Below are 23,379 nucleotides of genomic sequence, written 5' to 3' on the forward strand. Positions count from 1 at the left end.
ACTCGTGTGACACAGTCACATGAGGGGACATGTTTAAATGCATTTTTAAACCTTTCATTTTACTTTTTTTAAACATCGATTCAATCTCCCTGAGGCAGCTCCGTGCCTCGGGGAGATCGTTGCGCCCTTTCGTGCACATGCGGGAAAGAGCGCAGGCCCTGACTCTCCCTCCTCTCTCTCCCCCACCCCCCCCCACCACACCCGTACAGCGAGTGCTGAGCGCTACCAGCCGTGTATAATGCTGGGCAGGCCTTAGTTGGCCCACCCTGGTAAAATGGCGGCGCAGTGCTGATCGCGGGCGGCGATCGGCTCCACGCCCTCTCCCGCCCAGCCAGCCCGCCCGCCAATAGGAAAAACCCTGGCCCATATTCGGACCCGTCATTATTTTAAGGGAGCAAATAGTTTTTGATCCAGCAGCCCTGCTGAGAAAAAAGTGGAAGCCCAAATGAGTTTCATTTTGGAAGAAATCTCAGGTGATGTTGGAAAAAGTAGACTTTAAATAAAACATCGTGGCTCACCTATAAAAGCCCTTCGCTCGGCAAAATTAAATCTAGAACTGAAACTAGGAGTGGCGTCCTCATAAAACCCAAGGAAAATAAACTCACACGAAAAGGCATCAGCTCAGTTCCACATTAAACGCTCAGAACAGTGTTGAAGATAAAAAGGTTTAATGTCCTAGGTCTTGCATAAACCTCAACACTAAAATGACAACCAATGGATGTGCTATTTACTGAGAGATTGAAAGTCTTTTTTAAGGCCATAAAATGAACTCTGTCAGATCTAGATATAGGCTCTGGTTGTACAAATCTTGCGAAACATCCAATTTGTCAGGATATTAGAATTCACAGCAACAGCCACTTGAAAATGAACTCTCTCCCGGGTAACACGGGGAAGAATTTTACCTCCCCTATGGCGGGGGGGGGGGGCTGGCGCAGAACCAATCACCGCCCGCGATTGGCTCCGTGCCGCCATTTTACGTGGGCGGACCAATTAAGGCCCGCCCAGCGTAATGCACGGCCGGTAGCGCTTTCGCTACCTGTGCAGGCGGAGGAAGGAGAGAGAGTCGGGGCCTGCGCTCTTTCACCGCATGCCCGGGAAATAGCTCAGCCATCTCCCTGAGGCACAGGTTTGAAAACTTTTAGATAAATAAAGTCAAAATTTATTTAAACATGTCCCCTCATGTCATATCACACACACTGGGACATGTTTGTGGAGTTAGGAAAATTTATTTATTTATTTGACAAAACCTTCAGGAAACCTCATCCCGCCCGCGGATGAGGTTTCCTGAAAAATGTGAAGGCCCCTTGGGCTCTTCGCCTGCCCCCCCACCCCCACCGCCCACCTTAAGGTTGGACGGGCAATGTTCTTAACAACTTTAATAACATTTATAATGGCCTTGCTAGGCCGTTGACAGTTTGGCGGGTGCGCAGCCGCCTCCAGCGCACGCCCGCCGAACGGAATATCGGAATGACAGGCGATGATGTCGGGACGCATGCCTGATGTCATCGCGCGTCGCTTTACGCGTTAGCTTGTTGGGCCCGCCCCCACACGCCGACGGCAAAATTCTCCCAGTGACTTCAGAGCCGAGGGTCATTTTGGGAATGATTGCGATCGCAACTTTTTAATCCTGTGGACGGTTTGGATTTTCAATGTCCAGTTACCTTAATTTGATTTTGCCCTTTGGGACCACGAAACCAAGACCTGAATTTTCATCCTGGATTTGGGTAGCGGGAGCTGGGTAATTCCAGGCTTAGCCTCCACCATCCCCTACCCACTTCAGGGGAACATGCCCACAAAGGCAAGATCTTCATTGCTGGAATATGAAATATACAGAATATGATTTTAAAGTAATGCCCATTCCTATTATGTGGTTCCTGAGGACTGTACCTATTGTGTACTGGGTAAGTGGCTATGGAGGATACATGAGGACATGGAGCTGATATAAAGGTGGCGCTGTCGATCGGAGAGGGCATGGTGTGGCATGGGTAATCTGAGGTGGTATGGACAATCTGAGGAGGCATGGGGGCGTATGGGAGTGGCGGTAGGGGGTGAGTGAAAGGTGATGTTTCAGGGACATTTAAAGGGCGTTGGGAGCTGGGCAGCTGCGTTGGAGAACCGAGGCGGCCCTTCTAACCAACCCTACTCCACACCCACATTCCTCTCGCAGTCCACCGTGGCCTGTGAAACGAACCTGCCGCCTGTGGGAAAGGGCAAAAGTCTCAGGAAAGGCACACTCGCATTCTGGAAGGTGCAGGTTGGGCTTGCCATGAAAACCTGGGCTCCAAGAGTCCTGCTGAAAAGGCTAGCAGACAATTATATTTCAATAACGATGTTACATTTTACCTGGCCCTCCCCCGCAACTCACACCCACCTCCACCCCCCCCAACAGACCTGTACTGGCATGTATTATCTTAAGAGAAACATACAACTTCAAAATAACATGGGTTTAGCTCACAGAAAGACCAGGCAATCTGTGTAACAAAATACGAAGAATATCATGGGATGGGCAACAAACGCTTCCTTGCCAATGATGACCCACAAACCAAGGACAAATAGAAAAACCCTCTCCAGGCACAACTGACGGAGGAACTACCCAATCATCTCCATTCTGGCTGGCACTTATGGTGTTACTGCAATGTAGACTTTCCTTCTATTTCTAGGAATCTATTTTACAATTTTTAAATCTATTCAATATCGATTGCCTAAAACCATTGACTTGGGCAAATAAAACATGGACTTAAGGGAAACCCAAGATAATTTAGCAGGGAAAGAAATAAATCACTGCTGTTCAATGTGACTGTTACAAGAATCACTTTAAAGATAAACGCAGGTATGGAAAATAACAACTGCACCAGATATTAATTTAGAAAACAAGTCAAAGGGAAAAAAAAGAAACATGCCAATCTTCCAAATACTTCATACACAATGAAGGAACAGGTGGAGGCTTCGCGTAAGAATTAATTTCCTGCCCGTGTTCAATTTTACCTGATTTAATGAATCACAGTGTGATACTATTGTAACTGTTAATATCGCTGATTCCAGAATGTACAAATCAAGTGAAGACTAATAAACGAATAAAATGAAAAGAGAAATGCTCAGCAGGTCTCGCAGAATCTGTGGGGAGACAAGCAGAGTTAATATTTCAGGTCAATGATCTTTCATCCGAACTGGAAGAAATGAGAGATTCACAGAGGGAGTACTATCTCTGGGGTGGCGGAATTGACTTATGAGGAGAGATTGAGGAAACTGAGCGTGCATTCTCTAGAGCTTCGAAGAAGGGAAAGGTGATCTCATTGAAACTTACAAAATTCTTACAGGGCGTGACAGTGTAGATGTAGATAGGGTGTTTCTCCTGGCTGGCGAGCCTAGAACCAGGGGACATCATTTCAGAATTAATTAAGGGGCAGCCCATTTAAGACTGAGATGAGGAGGAATTTCTTCACTCAGAGCATGCTGAATCTTTGGAACTCTCTACCCCAGAGGACTGTGGAAGCTCAATCATTGAGCATGTTCAAAACAGAAGTCAATGGATTGGACACTAACGGCATCAAGGGAAAAGGGGAAAGTGGGGGAAAATTGGCAGTCGGGTAGACGATCAGCCATGATCTGTTTGTTTGGCAGAGGACGCTCAACAAGCCAAACAGCCTACTCCAGCTCCTCTGTTCCTATGTTCCAAAAGGTTTTTAAGCAAGTGTTAAATGTCCAACTTCCTCAGTTCTGATGCAACAGCATCGACTTGAAACTTGGGCCCAGGTATTAACAGGAAGGTGGTAACGGGGGGGTGGGGGTGGGGTGGGTGGTCGTGGGGGAGGGGAAGGAGAGCACATCTTTGATGGGTCAGGGGCCGACCCATAGAGATTCTGCCAAACTCCAAGGAAGGATCTTACTATTGTTTTATTTGATTCCCTGCTGGACAGAGCGAGAGGCTGGCCAGTTGATGAGCAGGAAAGCCACCAGCACTGGCACTCCAGCTGAGCATTGCATCCAATTCTGGCCACCATATTTTAGGAAGAATGTCAAGGCCTTCAGAGAGGATGCAGAGGAGATTTACAAGAATGGGATGAGGAAATTCTGTGCATAGAGAGAGACTAAAGAAGCTACAATTGTTTTAAGAGCAGTGAAGGTCGAAGGAAAAATTAATTGGGGTTTTCAAAATCATGGAGGCTTTTAATAGAGAAAATAAGAAGCAACAATTTCCATTGGCAGAAAGGTTGGTAACCTTGGAAGGACACAAGTTTAAGAGGATTAACAAAAGAACCAAAGCTGATGAGAATCTTCTATTTGCGGCGATTTATTATAATCTGGAATTCACTGCCCGAAAGGGTGGAGGAAGCAGATTTTAGCATTATACCATGCATGCATGTAAGGTAAGCAACACTGAAAATTCTGCTTGTATATAACAGACCAAATTTTCAGGGTTTTCTATTTTGTTATAGCAATGCATAGTTTAAAAGAGCCATCAAAATTAGGCAAAATAATTCATAAAGCAAATACACTTGCTGTAACACTCCCAGTGTGCAAAGGTAGGGCAGGATTTTCAGGCCCTGCCAGCCACTGGGATCGACAGCCCAGCCAAAAGTAGGGCCGGAAAACCCAGGCCATAGATACACACAGCATGTACACATACACACACGAAGCATGAAGGCACAGTATTTCAGAGAACTGCACAAGTTCCAGGCAAGAAACCCTATAAATGTGGAGACCCTACACCTGTTTTCACAGGAATTTCCTGGGGATTTTTCCTACGCTGTCAGCAGAAATGAGTTAAGGTGCTGGATTATAGCTCGCAGCGGGTGAGAAACTGAGGGGAGCATGAAGGGAGTTCATATCTTTCCTGCACAAGGCCAATGGGGATGCAGCCTACAGAAGACTGGCAGCCCCAGCATGCTGTTACCTCCCCAGCTCCCTCACTTCTTTTAAGGCCCTTTTGAAAATCCACCTCATCAATCAACCTTTTGCTTACCCCCAACTAATAGATCCAACTTTGATTTACTGTCCTTTTTGTCAAAACAAATGAGTCTTGTGAATGACCCTGGGGCATTTTCCTATGCTAAAGACACAACACATTTTCCAGTTGTCAAGCACTTGGGGACGTGAAAATTGGGACCTAAGCTTTAATCGATTTGAGACGCGAGGGGTAACAGTAGATATTGGGAACATGCATTGGGAACTCTGCTGGAGAGAGAGGTAGAAAGGGAGAGAAATTTTTGATTGAAAAAAAACGAGTTTACACACTGACCTAGATATATAGCTAGCACAGCTGTAGTAATTTGTAATGCAATTTTGTCATCCAAACACAGAAGATGGAACCGAAACCTTAATGTTTAGCCGAGAAACTTTCAAAATTTAATTTGTTTTTTGATTGCAAAAGAAAACATGGAACAATTTGAAGGAATGAGGAATGGCACCATCTGCCAGGATCCCATTCAGTCTTGCTTTCTGTCTCTTATTTATGTCCTTTTGAAGACATAGTAGAGAATAAATAAAATGCAATGAATACGATTCAAATGAAAATTCCAATACATTTGTTGAAGTTTGCATAAAAATGTCTTCTGCCAAATATAATGGAATAATAAATTAATGCTAATTAGCCACACGGTAGAAAGATGGTGGGCGATCAAAGGGTTAAGATAAAAGGACATTTTCTTACTGCAAAAATGTGGTAAGTAAGAATCCTTTAAGCAATCATCTAAGTAAGAAAATTAGATCTACAATTAAGGCATGTTACTTAATAAAAAGAGACAAAAAGACTAATGTGGAAGAAAATGATTAATCACATCTATACATTGGCTTTGGCAGATAGAAGTTGCTAATTATATTTTCAGTTAGTGATGTGCTTTTCTCTGAGAAGGCCAAGGTTCAGGTTACATAGACATTTTTATAGAAACAGGACATTTATGTCACAAAAGGTGGCTATTTGGCAAATCGTGTCTGTGATGGCCAAAAAAAAAATTATCCTGCCTCATACAAGAGCAAAGTGCTGGGGGCACTGGAAATAGGAAATAAAAACAGAAAACGCTGGAAACACTGGGTATGTCCGGCAGCTTCCATGGAGAGAGAAATGGAGTCAGGTCAATGACCACCCTACCATGGCCGCACCACACCCCTCCCACCCCCACCAAGCCGCATACCAGGACATGATCTGATGATGGTTCACAGAGAGTTCTGTAATTAACCATTACATAGAAAAACTCAACAAGGTAGCTACAACTCCTGGCAGCTACCTGTGTGGCTATATGAAAGCAGGGTGTGAAAAAACTTTCAGCATTCACCCACATAGTTGTCTATCAAAAATCAGTCGCAGAAATTCCCAGGGTGGTTATGTACAAGACTCTGCGCAGAAAGTCTTCAAGTGTGCACAAAACTAATATAAAAAAAACATGAGATTAGCTTGACTGTGTTTAAAATTCTCTAATAATATTTCCTTCTCAAATCCCAAACACCAAAAAGACGGACAGATCAAGTCAATTTGACTTCCCAACATGAAGACTCTTATCTCCTGGAAATCACTCTGACCATTCTGCACAACGACAACTCCCAGGATGCAAATCAAGGTTACTTCTATTTTTGAGTTTAATCATTTTCCTCCTTCCTCTGCAGATCTTCCCCATCTCCTTCTCTATGCCTCATTATTCTTCTCCACCATTCAATTGTAACCTCCACACCACATTCCTGCCTATCCTGATAAACTTTCATCTCCTTGTTAATCAAGAATCTATCTAGCTGTGCGTTAAAAACGTTCAAAGACTCTGCTTCCATTGCCTTTTGAGGGAGAGAGTTCCAAAGACTCACAAGAGAAAAATATTCTCCTGATATCTGGGTAGAATCATCCCAGATTTGCTCTAAGTGTGGTAGTGGGCAGGAAAAAAAGGCATTTTACCCGCTGGATGCGATGGTGGCATTTTGCGCCATATTATCCAATTACCTGCTCATTAATTATCTGCCTCATTAATTATGCACTCCTGGGAAACACGCTGGGTCATTGGCCCCGCCATCACTTCAGATCTTCAGTATACCAGGTGCCATATTTAAAGGGCACCCCTGCATAGAGGTAGCACTCTCCAAAAGATAGGAAGCTGTTGGGAGCTGATGGCTGCCAAAGGGAGGAAACATGCTGCCCCTAAATTTCGTGATGACTTCCTCGAGTGCCTACTGGATGCAGTGGATGCCCACCGCGAAGTTGTCTACCCCCGCTCTACCCTCTGGATGAAGACCATCAAGCAAAGCCACCAATCCAGCATGGGAGGCGGTGGTCACCGCCAATGCCCTGCAAAAGAGGACAGCCATCCAGTGCAGGAAGAGGATGAATGCTCTCATCCATCCTGTCAGGGTAAGCCACTCTTCTCATCACTCTCAACTCACACAGCCACAGACCCATCACATATCCACAGAGATCTCACACGTCAAGGGACAACACCACTTACGCTCACACACACCCTCACATCTCCATCAGGCTCATACCCTCTGAAGCTCATGTCCTCATCTGTTCCACTTACCACACAAACATTCCACTCAGTGCCATGCATCCTGTTCACACGCTCTCAATCTGTTTTCATGCAAGAGAAGTTGGCTCACAATAGCAGGGAGAGATCCCGGACCAGGGACGGAGTGGCCCACATCAGACCCCTCACTCACTTTGAGGAGCACGCCATCGTGCTGACTGGTGAGGACATGGACCTTGCCTGTGTCGACGGTGAGGTCAGAGGTGAACACCCACGTGAGGATCCTACACCAAATCATCCTTCTCTCAAAGTAGCTGTGTGCGCTCTCTCCTGCTTTTGACTCTGTTGCCATGCACTAATTATCTTGACTTTGGTTCACAGGGAACTCCGCCAAGTGACGGAGACCCTCAGTCCCTCAGCTCCATCCAGGTTCTCACCTCCAGCCGAGAGGACACCTCCTCCATTGAAGAACTGGAAATAAGCAGCTGGGAAGCAGAAGGAGGGGGTACATCATGCAAACCTGTTAGAAGGCCTCAACAGAGTAGCTCGCCTACTCTCTGATGAAGTGGTGCCCACATGTGCATGCATTGAGGTCTCCATGTGGAGGATGGCAGCTGCCATGGAGATCCTGCTCAAGCAGAATGTGGAGATGTGTGCAGACCTGCACTCCATTACGGTAGCCATGGGTGAATTCTTGCAATGGCAACCCGAGAGGGAAATGGGGCAACTCGACTTGCTCCAGGTGCTCCTTCCCCTTAAGGAGTTAGGCCAGGGCCCTCGGACACCCAAAGGGAGGAGGAGTGGCAGCTGGATACCCCTGGGCCATCCACTCAGGAATCTCAGAGGCTGTCCTCTCACTCCGAGTCCCCTTTGCCTGAGACCCCCTCAACTTTGCCCTCTGTCACCGCAGAGGCGCAGCCGGACCACAGAGGAACAGCCAAAGCAAGCTGGGATCCTCAAGGCCTCGGACTCCAGGGGACCCACACCGAAGTCAATGGAGGCAACAGGACAAACCACTGCACAGGCTGTCTCTACCCCTGCTGCGGATGTCAGGGCAGCACCTAGAAGAAGTGGTAGGCCCAGGATAGTCAAGAATATCTGATCACAAGTGGTTGCACAGGTGAACACATTTTGTTACTTTGTAATCTGAAAATATATTCACTTTCACTGAATAGTGTGTAATTGTGTGTTTCAGCTTCATTTAAAGGCATTGTGAGTCCTCCCCCTGCAATACCTCCCCCCCCACCAATGCTACCAACAGTTCAGCTGCACACAGCTGGACCATGATTGAATCTAGAGGCAGAAGTATCTCTGTGAGACATGGCCTTTTAGAACCTCACGCAAGCATTCCTCTACACGGAGCCTTCCTCCATCACACTCATCTCAATATTCCGAGCATTTTTAACGCTGCATGCTGGGGTTCTCTTTCAGTTGTCCACGTGAGCTGAGCTGCATCTCCACCCACCCACTGATCACACTCCCATGCAGCACCAACATGAGACTCCGCTCACTTTTGATTTCAAAAGCATGGACATAGTGAGTTTTCTTCTCAGCTTCTCCATTCTTTCCCCTCCTCCAGTCACTTATGTCCTTTCCCCCATCACTATTGACCCCATCTTGGCATCACCTTCCACCTCCCCACTACCAACCAGAACCCTTTGATTTCCAGGATTTCCAGGTGAACGTGCATGTTCCCTACCTTCCTGAGAATCCCACCACCATCCACATTGACCTCTCCAACTTCCTCATCCCAACCCCAAAGACTGTGTCTCTCCCTACCAACTACCCTTGCCATCCCTTCTACTGCGAACATCACACACTCACCCTCCCACCATTCTCGCACAGTCTGCGTCCTCTCATACTCACCATTCCCTCCTACCATCTCCACCCTCAGTTCACTCCTCAGGAGTCATTGACTCCACAGACCCCTCCCTTGCACGTTCACTTGGACGTACCCCGCCCTTTACTTCCTCCTCCACCCTTACTTCCTCATCTATCCTTACTCCCTCCTTCCCCCGGACTCCTTTCTCCCCTCAAAGTTTATCTCCCCCCTGAACTCCTTCCTCACCCCAGGTCCTGCCCCTTCCAAATCCCTTCCTCCCCCCAGACTCCCTTCTGCTGTCCAAAATCCTTCCCCCCTTTGATCTCCTTCCCCTCTCTGTAATCCTTCCCCGCCCTGTGCTCCTTCTCCCCTCTGAATTCCTTCCTCCCTCCAAAGTCCTGCCCCCTCCAAACTCAATCCTCCCCTTGAAATCTTTCCTCCCCTGAACTCCTTCTTCCACCGAAGGTGTCCTTCCCCCCTCCGAACTATTCCCCACAAACAGAGCCCCTTCCCTCACGCCTTCCTCCCCAGTTGTCGCATTCTCCCTCATTACATCCTGCTCTCCCCATACTCCCCCACACCCTCTTCCAACCTCAACTCCCTCCGACACCTTCATTCCCCCGGTCTCCCAACCTCAACCCCTCCACCCTACCCCTGGTAGACCATCCTCTAACAGTCAAAGCTAGACCTTCCTCTTCCACCTCCCTCCCCCCAGTACACCTTCCCTCCCACTCACAGGAACTTCCTCTCCGCACCCTGTAGCTTCCCATGCCCAAGACCGTCACGTCCAGAAACAGACCCCAGACATCAACAGGGACCTCCCACCTTCCATGAGCTGCTTGGCGGCGGAGCCATGTCCATTAGAATCTACCCAGGGTGCGATGCACGTGTTCCTCCAGGGTCTGGTAGCTGTAGGGCTCCAGCATCTTCTGCTCCTGTGAACAAGGTCCTAACAGTAAGTCCTGGCCTATGCAATCACACTTGTCAAGACGTTTTCTGAACTGGCGTGTTTTCCTGCCGATGTGTCTGGTAAAGTTGATGTGGGGGAATGATTCCGACGAGCAGGCAAGATGATGAGATGCAAATGCGTTGAAATTAGGTTCCCAATTTCCGGTGGTGGGAAAGGCAGTTCACCATTAATGGGTGGAGTAGACGATCGCAAACTGGTTTCAAGAGGGCGTGAAACCGATTTTTGGCCTTTTCACTATCCTGCCCACTCACGCACGCCGTGATGCCCAACACCAATGGAGATGTAAAATTCCAGCCTCTGACCTAAATAAGCAACGCCTTATTTTTAAACAGTGACCCCTAGCTCTAGATTCTCCCACAAGAGGAAACACCGTCTCCACATCCATCCTGTCAGGCTGCTCAGGATCTTAAAGGTTTCAGTTAAGTCGCCTCTTAGCCTTCCAAATTCCAGTGGATACAAACTTAACCTGTCCAGCCTTTCCTCAAAAGACAACCCACCCATTCCTGGTATTAGTCTAGTAAACCTTATCTGAACTGCTTCGAACGCATTTACATACTTCCTTACATAAATAAGGAGACCAATACCGTACACAATACTCCAGATGTGGTCTCACCGGTGAGCGGCATGACTAAAGCATAATTTCCCTACTCTTGTATTCAATTCCCCTCACAATAAATTATAACATTCTATTAACTTTCCTAATTACTTGCTGTACCTGCATACTAACCTTTTGTGATTCATGCAGTAGGATACCCAGATCCTTCTGCATCTCAGAGCTCTGCAATTTCTCACCTATTTGTCCACATTATACTTCATTTGTCAGATCTTTGCCCACTCACTGAACTTATCTATGTCACATTATAACCTTACGTCCTCCTCACAATTAAATTTCCTACCTATCTTTGTGTTGTCCACAAAGTTAGCAACCATTCCTTCAGTCCCTTCATCCAAGTCACTTGTATAAATTGTAAAAAGTTGAGGCCCTAGCACTGATCCCTGTGCCACACCACTTGTTATATCCTGTCATCAGAAAAAGACCCATTTATGGCTACCCGCTGTTTCCTGTTAGCTAGCTAATCCTGTATCCACGCCAATATGTTACCCCCTACACCATGAGTTTTTATTTTCCACAATAACCTTTGATGTGCCACCGAATTAAATGCCTTCTGGAAATCTAAGTGCAGTACATCCACAGGTTTCTCTTCATCCATGGCACATGTGACTCCTTCAAAGAACTTTAATAAATTGGTTAAACATGATTTTCCTTTTCACAAAACCATGACGGTTTTAACTGGTGTTATTTATTATTGAGCTTTTCCTCTGAAGCCCATTCATACCATATTTTTGTCCCTGAGAGGTGTGGGCGGGGAGGGCTCAGGTTTTGCGAGTGCAATGCAATGCGGGCAGAGTGAGGAGGCTGGCTGGTTTCTAATCAACCAAGACTTCTAGGCTCAGTTCTCAGGGGCAGCAGTCAAGCTCCTAACATAGTCCTTCTGGCCCCTAAGCCTCATCCCTCACCTACCTCCTTGACCCCTTATACTCTCCATGCCCCCTCCATGCCCTCTATGCCCTCCATGTCTCCTTCATAATAATTTATCCAGTATCCACGATAGGCAGACAACAGGATGTCTTTGAAATGGAGATAAAAGAAATAAAAAATCTAATAGAGCTGTCATTCAAAGACACATGCTACAGAATAAAAATCATCCATAAAAGCCAGTCAAAAAATTTAAATCGCTTCAAATGCACACTTACTCAATTACCACATCAAAGAGATAATATTTTAATAACCCCTGAAAGCTGTCAACCAAAATGTGAAGACAGCCCTAGTTTTGAAGCTTTAGTAACTCAGCCAAACATTCATAATGGGCTCAGCTATAATAACTACGTGAGCGATGAAGTCTACTGAAGCTGAAAAAAATGACCTTTTAATCTGCAAATGGTCTTTCACTTCCATTTCAAAGCATATTGCTGACAAACAATGGATTAGAGCAGCTGTTTAGAGTTTTTAAACTTTGAACAGCAGGGCAATTTTTTTTTTCAAACTGAAGATGTGTAAACAATTAAATTGCAGTCGGAAACATGACAACAGAGTTTCCCAGCATATTCTTCTATGGTTTTGAACACACATAGTGGCACTTTTCCAATGGGGAAAATGCATCTCAAAACTTAAAACTAACACTGCTCAATGTAATGGCAAACTTACCTTTGCGGGAACGGAACCCTAAGGTGAATCACTGCAGTTAAAAATCAACATTGCAAAGCAGTTCGAACAGTGACATTTGAATTTGTCAAAATATTTATCACTTACCTGTTAGAATAATCACGACTGTCTAGCAGGCATCTCTCAGTGGTCACGATCTCGCCAGCTAAACTATTGCTGAAACGAGCACCAGCACAGGGAAAGAGCGGGGTGGGAGGCAGCGGAGAGGGGGTGGGGGGAGGACGGGGGGCAGTAGTGGTATGAGAAAATTCAGATTTTCTGTGTGGCTCTAAATGGTGAGCCTGACCTCAGAAGGGGTGGGGAGGGGTCGCGACCCAAGGTCTTCCTAACCCGTGAAACGTCCACAAAGATTAGGGTGGGGTGGGGAAGGGAGAGGTGATCCCTTTTTGCAGTCTAAAATTTCAAGGTTTCAGCTTTTCGGATCCTAGTTCTGCCTCCACCGGGAGACAAAATTCTGGCCCCATGTCTCTGATGTTCTGGTTAACATATATGCCAAACAGGTCGAAGAATTAACACCACTTACTGGGTGCAAATTGGCATTGCCTCAATTTTGGGGTTTTACACAATATATTGTTGCTGGTTCTGCACCACTGCAAAAGAAAAAACACCATGTCCCCTCCAATCTGGAGCGTTTTCTCTGCTCTGGCCATTATCTCATTGAACGTAGCTTTGAGGCAGGATCATAATGCAGTTCTAATAGTGCCAACTAACAGTGCCAACTGAGGGCTATAGTATCGTACCTCTCACCATTTTGACTGGTTTTACAGAATGTGAACTAAAAACACTGCTGATCCAAGTGACGATGATGATGAAACAAATGAACAAAACTGCACTTTGTGTAAAATGCTTCTCAACACTTGTGTAAAAGGAACACAATTCTCCCAAGCTCCTCAATGTTCAAAAACTAACAAACAGGCTCCTTCTAGAATGAGTAGTTCCCAGCCAAATTGCACTTCTGTTATAAGTTACAGAGGTTTATTCTATAAATTTCTGTGCATATAAGAGAGAGGTCTTCTCTCATTTCTCACTTAAGTTAGCGTGATAGGGGGATTTGGGTTACCAAGCTGTCAATCAACGTGTGTTTCCAAAATGGACCCATTCTCAGAGAAATGGGGAAGCCATGTTTCTTTCATGTTTTAATCCATGCAGGATTGCCGAGCATCAAGACTGGCAAAAGAAACCACAGGGAGAATTTTCGGCTCGGTGAGTGGGGGGGGCGGGGCCAGCTGGCCGAGGCGTCAAATGACACGGGGTGATGTCGGGCATGCTTCCTGACTTCACCGCGTGATTTAGATTTTCAGTTCGGCAGGCGTGCGGCCAACTCATCAAAGGCCTGTTAAGGCCATGAATTAACTAATTAAAGCCATTGAGAAAGCTGCCTGTCCAAGCTTAAGGTTGGCAGGTGGGACAGGCGAAGAGCCCAGACAGCTTCCGCATTTTTCACAGAACCTCATCCACAGGCGGGCTGAGGTTTCATGAAGGGTTTTTACAAATTAAATACATTTTTTCATTCAAGTTCATTAACATGTCCCAGCTCATGTTACGCTGTCGCATGAGGGGACATGAATGGAACTTAAATCTTATCTCCCTAGGTACCTCTCTGCTTCAGGGAGACTTCTGCTCTTTTCCGCACACACCCAACTCAGGGAGCTTCCGGGTGTGCGTCGCGCTGGGCGGTCCTTAATTGGCCCGCCCAAGTAAAATGGCAGCGCGCAGCCGATCGGGTCTGTGTCTGCTACTGCACAACCGCCCTCCCCCCCCCCCCGCCCCCACCGACAACGGGGGGAAAATTCTCTCCCATCTTTTCCGATAGCCTAAGGCGTAGATCAATGATTAACCATCTTAGCTGACTGACTGACCTCTAGGGTTTTCTGTTCTTTGGAAGTTATAGAAACTTGTATAAATAGGCAGATTTAAAATTACATCATGTCCCGAGTTAACATGTCAAATTAACAACTTAATAATAAACAATTTAATTAATAGTTTCATATCTTCCTGCTTAATGTTGCATTTTGTGTACTGAGCCTCATGAATCAGGCTGGCTGACAACGTGAAGGCTTTTCTCAAGGAAGCCACACATTATCCTATAGAAGTCAGATGCCTCTCAGGGAACAGAGAGTACAGATTCATGGTGATAAATGGTGTATGCAACTGTGCCCTTATGAATCTGTGCTATTCTAACTCACGCATATAAATAAAGCAGCTGCATCTACCTACCTTTCGTTACAAGTTATATTTGATACAAATGTGCTTCTTCTTTACTAAGTTACTGCATAATCACAAAGCTGAATGATGGACATTTCCTGGCATTGGTCTCCAAGTCCTAGTTAATTGAGCTGTTCGGGTCTAAGGCCCTCTGGGAATAGGTCCTCCAATGATGTGTGGCCAATGAACCCACGAAAGTGCCATATGCTGATCAAATGGTGCATCTGTGGTAAGCATCACAGCATGCAGCCATTACAGAACTACAGTCAGGTATCATCAACTTGCATTACTGCTTATTAATAACCATGTGCCCTCCTGTTGTCTGATGTGCTCTCTTCCCTGGCCAATGGTCTAAGGAGTCAGTCCCTGGTGCCTCTCAGGTCCATGATAGAGGTGACAGCTGGAGGGTGCCTCTCTTTCCAACACTGCAAAAATACTACACACTTTATCATTCATGTCACAGGTTAGAGACATGCAACAGAAACCACAATGCAAAGAAAACAGTGCTATCAGAGAGTTGATATCAGCAAAGGATTGTTCTTGTGGTGCTCAAGGAGGATGTGCTAGAATCATATCGTTACAACCCATCCTGCCCATACCAGCTCTTGCTCTGCACTCTCACTCCTTCGCTCTTTCTCCATAGCCCTGCAATGTTGTTTTTCCCCTTCAAGTGCTTATCCAATTCCATTTTGAAAGTCTCAACTGAATCCACCTCCACCACCCTTTCAAGCAGCGCATTCCGGTTCATAACCAGCTGCTGCGTAAAAAATCTTTTCCTCATGTTGCCTTTGGTTCTTTTATCCAATTGTAGGTGTATTCAGCTTTGAGGGGCCATCAAATGTGGGAGGGTCTCACATTTTGGAAGGCGAGTGGGAAAGACGTAGACTCCACAACAATAGGAGTCTAAGGTTTCCTACTGCTGCCCAGGGGAACACAACTACTCCCCCTGGCCCTACAAGGCAAAACAAAACTTATTGGTTGGGCAATTTGTGGCACCAGCATCTTTGCCACTGGCAGGTAAAGTCCCAACAGCTCCCCCTGTTAAGGGCGGGCAGTTAAAATTGCAGTCACAAATCAATGACATTATCAGGATTCGACATGTCTTTGCAAAGAAGGTTCCAGCAACTTTGTGCTGGTATTCCTTCTGCCTGCTCAGTCGAACAGGTTAAAATTAATTGGAACACAGGATTCCTGCCCTCTTTTTGGCAGGTATGTAAATGGGGTGATTTTAACTGCACACTTGTCCAGTCTCTACTAGGTGGGTAGGGTTAAAATAGTTCCCTCGGTGGAAGAAGCTGCGAAAAATAAATTCTTGTCTTTCAGGAGCTAACCTGCAGGCTACCCCGCAGCAGGTTATTACAAGCGCTTATGTTTCTGCCTTGACCTGTGCTGCACAGGCTTCCAGCAGAGTGAAGTTCAACTGCAGTCATTTTTTCTCCCCATTTCCTCTCATGTTGGTAACACTTCAGTGACTATACCAGGCCTCGTTCATACCTCTGAACCCCAGATGGTGGAGCAACATCTCAGGATGCTTGTGACTGATACTGCCATCTCAGGGTTGGGTGTGAGGTGGGTAAACAATCCCAGATGTAAATAGGAACATTGCTAAACCATCAGCCCTGGTACTCCCTGCCATATGCCCACAAACGTGTGTAACATGTGCCAACAAAGAGTGATACACAAAAGGTTTTCCCATTGTTGATGCAATCATTCACACATTTAAAATTAATGGGTTAATGCTGGCACTAGGGTAATGCTAATTGGAAAATCTAAGCCATAGATTTTGGAAGGATCATCTGGGTCACAGTAATGCAAATTGCAGTCATATTTCTCCTTTAGGTACTTCACTGATCCCCCAAAAAACTAAATAACAAACAATAAGAAGAGAAGAATTAAAGGAGGTGGCTGAAGGGATCCTTGGAAGGATGGGTGGCATAGTGTTAATGTCATTGAACTAGTCATCTAGAGGCTCGGGCTAATACTCTGGGGACATGGCTTCAAATCCCATCATAGTGGCTGGTAGAATTTAAATTTGAATTCAATCAATAAAATCTGGGATATAAAGCTAGTCTCAATAGTGGTGACCATGACATCTATCATCAGTTGTTGTTAAAAACCCATCTGGTTCACTAATGCCCTTTAGGGAAGGAAATCTGCCCTCCTGGCCTGGCCTACATGTGACTCCAGACCCACAGAAATGTCAATAACTCTTCACTGCCCTCTGAAATGGCCTTGTGAGACACTTAGTTCAAGGGCAATTAGGGATGGGTTTGTTAGTGATACCCACATCCCATGAAAGAATAAATTTTGAAAAAAGTTTTGAGGAGACTTTTGTGGGGGAAAGAGGTGGCTTGCTGGAAGGTTTTAGGAAGCGGGTTCCACAGTATGGGACCAAGACAGTCGAAGGTCTTCCCCCCACAACTGTCAACTCGCACACCTTTGTGCTGGCAATGGAGCGTCATCAGCAGTGGGTGGTTATCTAGTCTCATGTGCCAAATTCAGGCTCATGTCTTTTTCAATATTGTGTACGATATGCAACAACAAGTCATTATACTTAATCTGATCTTCTCTGGAATATACATGAGTGAGCCAGACATCCAAAATGCTGCATCAGCATACAAATGGCCTCTGCAATCAACAACAACAAATTATATTTATATAGCGCTTTTAACACAACGCAAGATTCCAAAGCACTTCACAGGAGCATTAGAAATCAAAGTATGACATCAAGTCGCATCATAAGGTATTAGGTCAGATAGCTAGAAGCTTGGTCAACAAGGTAGGTCTTAACGAGTGTCTTAATGGAGAAAAGTAAGGTAGAGTGGCAAAGAGAAGTAGGAAAGGAATTCCAGAACTTGGAGCCTTGTTAACTGAAGGAACGGCCACCAATGGTGGATAAATTATAATTGGGAATGCACAAAAGGCCAGGGTTAGATGGTCACAGATAACTCGGAGAATTGTGGGCCTGGAGGAGATTACCAAGAAAGGAAGTGTCAAGTCCATGGGGGAATTGGAAAAAAAGGAAGAGAATTTTAAAGTCAAGCCATTCTTTGACCTGGAGCCAATGTAGGTCAACAAACACAGGGGTAATGCATACATACATGTGTGCCATTCTCACGGGCAGTTAGGGATGGGCAATAAATGCTGGCCTATCCAGTGATGTTCACATCCCATGAACAAATAAAAAAAATGAACATATGAACTAGGAGCAGGAATAGGCCATTCAGCCCCTTGAGCCAGCTCCGCCATTCAATAAAATCATGGCTGATCTGATAGCGGCCTCAACTCCACATTCCCATCTACCCCCAATAACCTTTGACTCCCTTGTTAGTCGAGAATCTATCTACCTCTGCTTTAAAAATATTGAATGACCCTACTTAGACCACTCTCAGGGGAAGAGAGCTCCATTGACTCATGACCCTCTTGGAGAAAAATATTCTCCCCATCTCCATCTTAAATGGAAGTCCCCTTATTTTTAAACTAGTTCTAGTTTACTTCAAACTAGTCCTAGTCTCTCCCAGAAGAAGAGGCTTGCTCTCAGCAGCCACCCTGTCAAGTCCCCTCAGGATCTTACATATTTCAATAAGATCACCTCTCATTCTTCTAAAATCCAATGGATACAGGCCTAACCTATCAGCCTTACCTCATAAGATAACCCTCCTCCCCCATCCCAGATTTTAGTCATGTGAACCTTCTCTGAATTGCTCCTAAAGCATTTATATCCTTTTTAAAATAAGGAGACCAAAACTGTACACAGTGCTCCAGATGAGATCTCACCAACGCCCTGTACAACTATAGCAGAATTTCCCTACTTTTATATTCCATCCCCCTTGCAATAAACATTCCATTTGCCTTGCAAATCACTTACTGTAACTTTTTGAGGTTCAAGTGGAAGGGCACCCAGATCCCTCTGTATCAGAGTTCTGCAATCTTCCTCCATTTAAATAATATGCTACGTTTTTATTCTTCCTGCCAAAGTGGACAAGTTCACATTTTCCCACATCCCACATTATATTCCATCAGCCAAAGTTTTGCCCACTCACTTGACCTACCTATATCCCTTTGCAGGCTCCTTACGTCCTCTTCACAACTTAGAGTCTTTGAATATTTTTAAGGCAGGGATGGGTGGATTCTTAACAAAAACAGAATTACCTGGAAAAACTCAGCAGGTCTGGCAGCATCGGCGGAGAAGAAAAGAATTGGTATTTCGAGTCCTCATGACCCTTCAACAGAGGACTCAAAACATCAACTACCTCTGCTTTAAAAATATTGAATGACCCTACTTAGACCACTCTCAGGGGAAGAGAGCTCCATTGACTCATGACCCTCTGGGAGAAAAATATTCTCCCCATTTCCATCTTAAATGGGAGTCCCCTTATTTTTAAACTAGTTCTAGTTTACTTCAAACTAGTCCTAGTCTCTCCCAGAAGAAGAGGCTTGCTCTCAGCAGCCACCCTGTCAAGTCCCCTCAGGATCTTACATATTTCAATAAGATCACCTCTCATTCTTCTAAAATCCAATGGATACAAGCCTAACCTATCAGCCTTACCTCATAAGATAACCCTCCTCCTCCATCCCAGGTTTTAGTCACGTGAACCTTCTCTGAATTGCTCCTAAAGCATTTATATCCTTTTATGACCCTTCAACAGAAGGGTCATGAGGACTCGAAACATCAACTCTTTTCTTCTCCGCCGATGCTGCCAGACCTGCTGAGTTTTTCCAGGTAATTCTGTTTTTGTTTTGGATTTCCAGCATCCGCAGTTTTTTGTTTTTATGGGTGGATTCTTGGTAAGCAAGGGGGTGATAGGTTATTGAGGGTAGGTGGGATGCAGATTTCAGGTTACAATCAGATCAGCCATGATCTTATTAAATGGCGGAGCAGGCTTGAGGGGCTGAATGGCCTACTCCTGCTCCTTGTTCGTATGTTCGTATATTCCTACCTATCTTTGTGTCATCAGCAAATTCAGCAACCATAGATTTGGTCCCTTATTTCAATTCATTGATATAAATTGTAAATAGTTGAGGCCCCAGTACAGATCCCTCTGACACTCCAATCGTCATATCTTGCCAACTCAAATAACCCATTTATGCCCACTCTCTGTTTCCTGTTAGCTAACCAATAGGGGAACTTGCTGTAAGTTAAGACATGGGCAGCTGAGTTTTGGATGACCTCAAATTTAAGGATGGCGATGGTGAAGTAGGGGCAAAATTTTTACCTTGTCGGGAGTGCTTGGCAGAGGTGGGTGGGAGGCAGTCGGGAAGCTGACCACTGCCTCTGGTCGGGGCAGAGCTGTGATTTCACGTTGGTGGGCCAATTAAGGCCCGCCCAGTGTGAAACGGGAGGGGCAGCGCTCAGCGCTGCCTGTGTGGGTGGGGGGGGGGCTGCAGAGCGATCGTGAACTTCACGCATGCACACGAGTGCACGCTTGCAAATCTCCCTGAGGCACACGGGAGATGAACATTTTTCCAAATGTAAAATAAAGATTTCAAAAATGTAACAAAACATGTTCCCCTCGTGTGACTCTGTCACATAAGCAGGGGCATGTTATAAACGTAATAGAAAATTTATTATTTTTATTTGCTACTGGAAACCTCATCCCGCCCTTGGATGAGGTTTCCTAAAAAGTACAAAGGCCGCTTGGCCTTTTCGCCTGCCCCGCCAACTGTAAGGTTGGACGGGCAGCAGAAAATGTCTTTAATTACCTTGCTAATGGCCTTAATAGGCTTTATAATTGTTGGCAGGCACGCTGCTAACTCTGGCGTGCACCCGCTGACCGAAATATCACGCGACTGCGCGTTGACGCAGGGACACTCGCCTGACGTCAACACGCGTCATTTTATACTCAAGCGGGTCAGGCACACACTCGCCTGCCAAGGTGAAAAGTTTGCCCTTGGACTTTCACGTACTTTCATCAAGTAATAGAATGTGCTACCTAAGCCTTTGTGAAACCCTGTTGGGTCCTAGTTTTTCTATAAAAACATGCAGCATCCATCATTAGTATTTTACAATCTGCATAACTGTGTATCAATGGTCAATTATCAAATTATAAAACACCAGTATGTGTCTGCTTGACATTAATAGAAAATATGCTGAAAATATTCAAAAATGAAAAATATATTTTTTTAAATATTCAATTCGAACAAAAAGGGTCAAAGATTTGTAGGATTAAGATACCTAGGTTCAAATAACAGTAGCCAAACAAGAGGCATAGTATAGCAAACAGTCAACACCCAAATTGTATAAGACTTTTCATCTTTATATTCACCTTTTATAAGTGATGTGCAACCGAATGATGAACACAAGACCTCTCAGTGAAATATTCAATGCCCATTTCATTAATATTCATGAAGAATCTATGCACTGGAGACTGATCTGTCTTTTTGATTCTCTATTCTGATAAATGGCCACCTTGATAACTGCAGTTAGCGTCAGTCCTTGGGCTTGACAGCTGGGAGTTCATTAATCTATTGACCAGGTCTACAGTAAAAAGAAACTTGCTGGTTTGCATCATCTTCAATTATGAAGTAAAAACAACCACTTAATCCGTGGGGTGGGGGGGGAAGGGGGGGGGAAATGTGCATCGATGTCAATTTGTCCATCTCAGCTAAATTGTGACAGAGATAAAAGCTATCCTCCGTGTGCAAGCACCAAACAAGATTGCTGTTAATTCAACAGCCTACTTCATTAAATCCTGATTTAATGTGGTTGGTTGGAAAGTGAGAGACGGCTCCCCCCTCCACTGACACTGGAAGACACAACACTATTTTGCATGGCTCGCGCAATTCATTGCCTGAGGTCATGACTTCGGCCCCCATGACGCTAGGATGTTCTGCCTCCAAGAGCCGCTGGCCAATCATAGGGCTGGCAGCTCTTCAGCCTCAGCAGTGCCACCAGAACGGTGGCCATTGGTGGGAGTGCAGCCGTCGCCAGACCCATGAGCACAGGTAAGTGGGGTGACGGCTCGTCGGGATAGTAAGGCAGGGCAAGGTGAAGGGTTGGATGGGAGGGCGTCAACTGGGAGGCATGTGGATAATTAAGTGGGGTGACTGTTTCCATTGGCGTACTTTTAGTGGGCTCAGGGTGCCCACTCAGAGAGGGAACCACCCCAGCTGAGCCCATAGTCAACCATCTACAAGGCACAGGTCAGGAGTGTGATGGAATACTCTCCACTTGCCTGGATGAATGCAGCTCCAACAACACTCAGGAAACAGACACCATCCAGGACAAAGCAGCCAGCATGAATGGCACACCGTCCACAAATATTCACTCCCTCCACCACTGGCGCACAATGGCTACAGTGTGTACCATATTCAAGATGCACTGCAGCAACTCACCAAGGCTCCTTCGACAGCACCTTCCAAACTAGCCAGCTTTACCACCTAGATGGACAAGAGCTGTGTCCACCACCACCTGTGAATTCCCCTCCAAGCCACACTCACTTCCTGACTTGGAAATATATCGCCATTGCTTCACTGTTGCTGGGTCAAAATCCTGGAACTCCCTGCTTAACGGCAGTATGTATGTAACTACACCACATGGACTGTAGTGGTTCAAGGAGGTGGCTCACCACCACCTTCTCAAGGGCAGTTAGGGATGGGCAATAAATACTAGCCTAGCCACGTTCACAGCCTATCAACGAACTAGGGTATACCTACACTAGACAGCAGGAAGAGGCACTTAAGTGGTCATTAATTGACCACTTAACATCTCAATTGGCTTATGAATGAGTGGGCCACCTGTCACCGCCTCTGCCACTTGTAAAATATCAGCAGAAATGAGTAGCCAATGGACATGGCACTCCCCCACTATCTCACTCAATTTTACGCCTCCTCACACACTTCCCATCTGCCAGCCCGCTCCTGGGGGGGTATAAAATTCCAGTCCATATTTTGATAATTAGGTTGCAATCCCAAATGCTTAAATTATGGGAAAAGTAGTTGCTCTTATTCAATTACTTGCTTATCAGTTATGTTGTCTGTTTCTACATCCACGTTATTACAGATGTTTCAAGGAAATCGATATTGAAACACAAAACTCAAGATGTATTCATTGAGTATTTAGCGATGTAAATAAGTTTGTTATGAATTTTTTTTTACATAAATAACGCAGGTTCATCTGTGATGAAGGGATTTGTCTTTTCACAGAGGAAATAAATTGCTATCTCTCTGTTGGTCAACTAATGAATATTGGGCATCGTTCGACAAGATCTTTTTGGAGTGAGGAAACTTGTGGCAGGCACCACTTGTTAGACTTTTTCCCTCACCATTCAGTTGTAAAAATTTAAGTGTTGTAATCTACTGGAAGTTCAAGCTGATAACAGTATGCTGACTGCAACAGGACATCTGGGACCTTAGTGAACAGTAGGACAAACAGTTTATTTCTTTAGCTAATAAAACTTAAGCTTGAGAAAGAAACAGGATATGAGTTGAGGATGGTAAATTAGAGTCAAATCAAATACAGAAAGGGAAATAAAGAGAGAAAACATAAATAGATGCAAATGGAAAGAAAAAATGCCAACATTTAAAATGTGACTATTTTAAATCTTTAACTACTTGTTATCTGCATGAATGAGATTGGACAGTTTCTGTGCCAAAGAGCTTGAAAGGCATTGCATTAGCAATTATCAAATTATTTAAAAAGTGCTCCCACTGTTAAGTTCCAAGCCTAACTTTCTGCTGTGAGTTTAATGGGCGATTAATGTACAAATCCAGCAAA

Source organism: Carcharodon carcharias, chromosome 9 (assembly GCF_017639515.1).
Source record: "Carcharodon carcharias isolate sCarCar2 chromosome 9, sCarCar2.pri, whole genome shotgun sequence".
NCBI classification, from domain to species: domain Eukaryota; kingdom Metazoa; phylum Chordata; class Chondrichthyes; order Lamniformes; family Lamnidae; genus Carcharodon; species Carcharodon carcharias.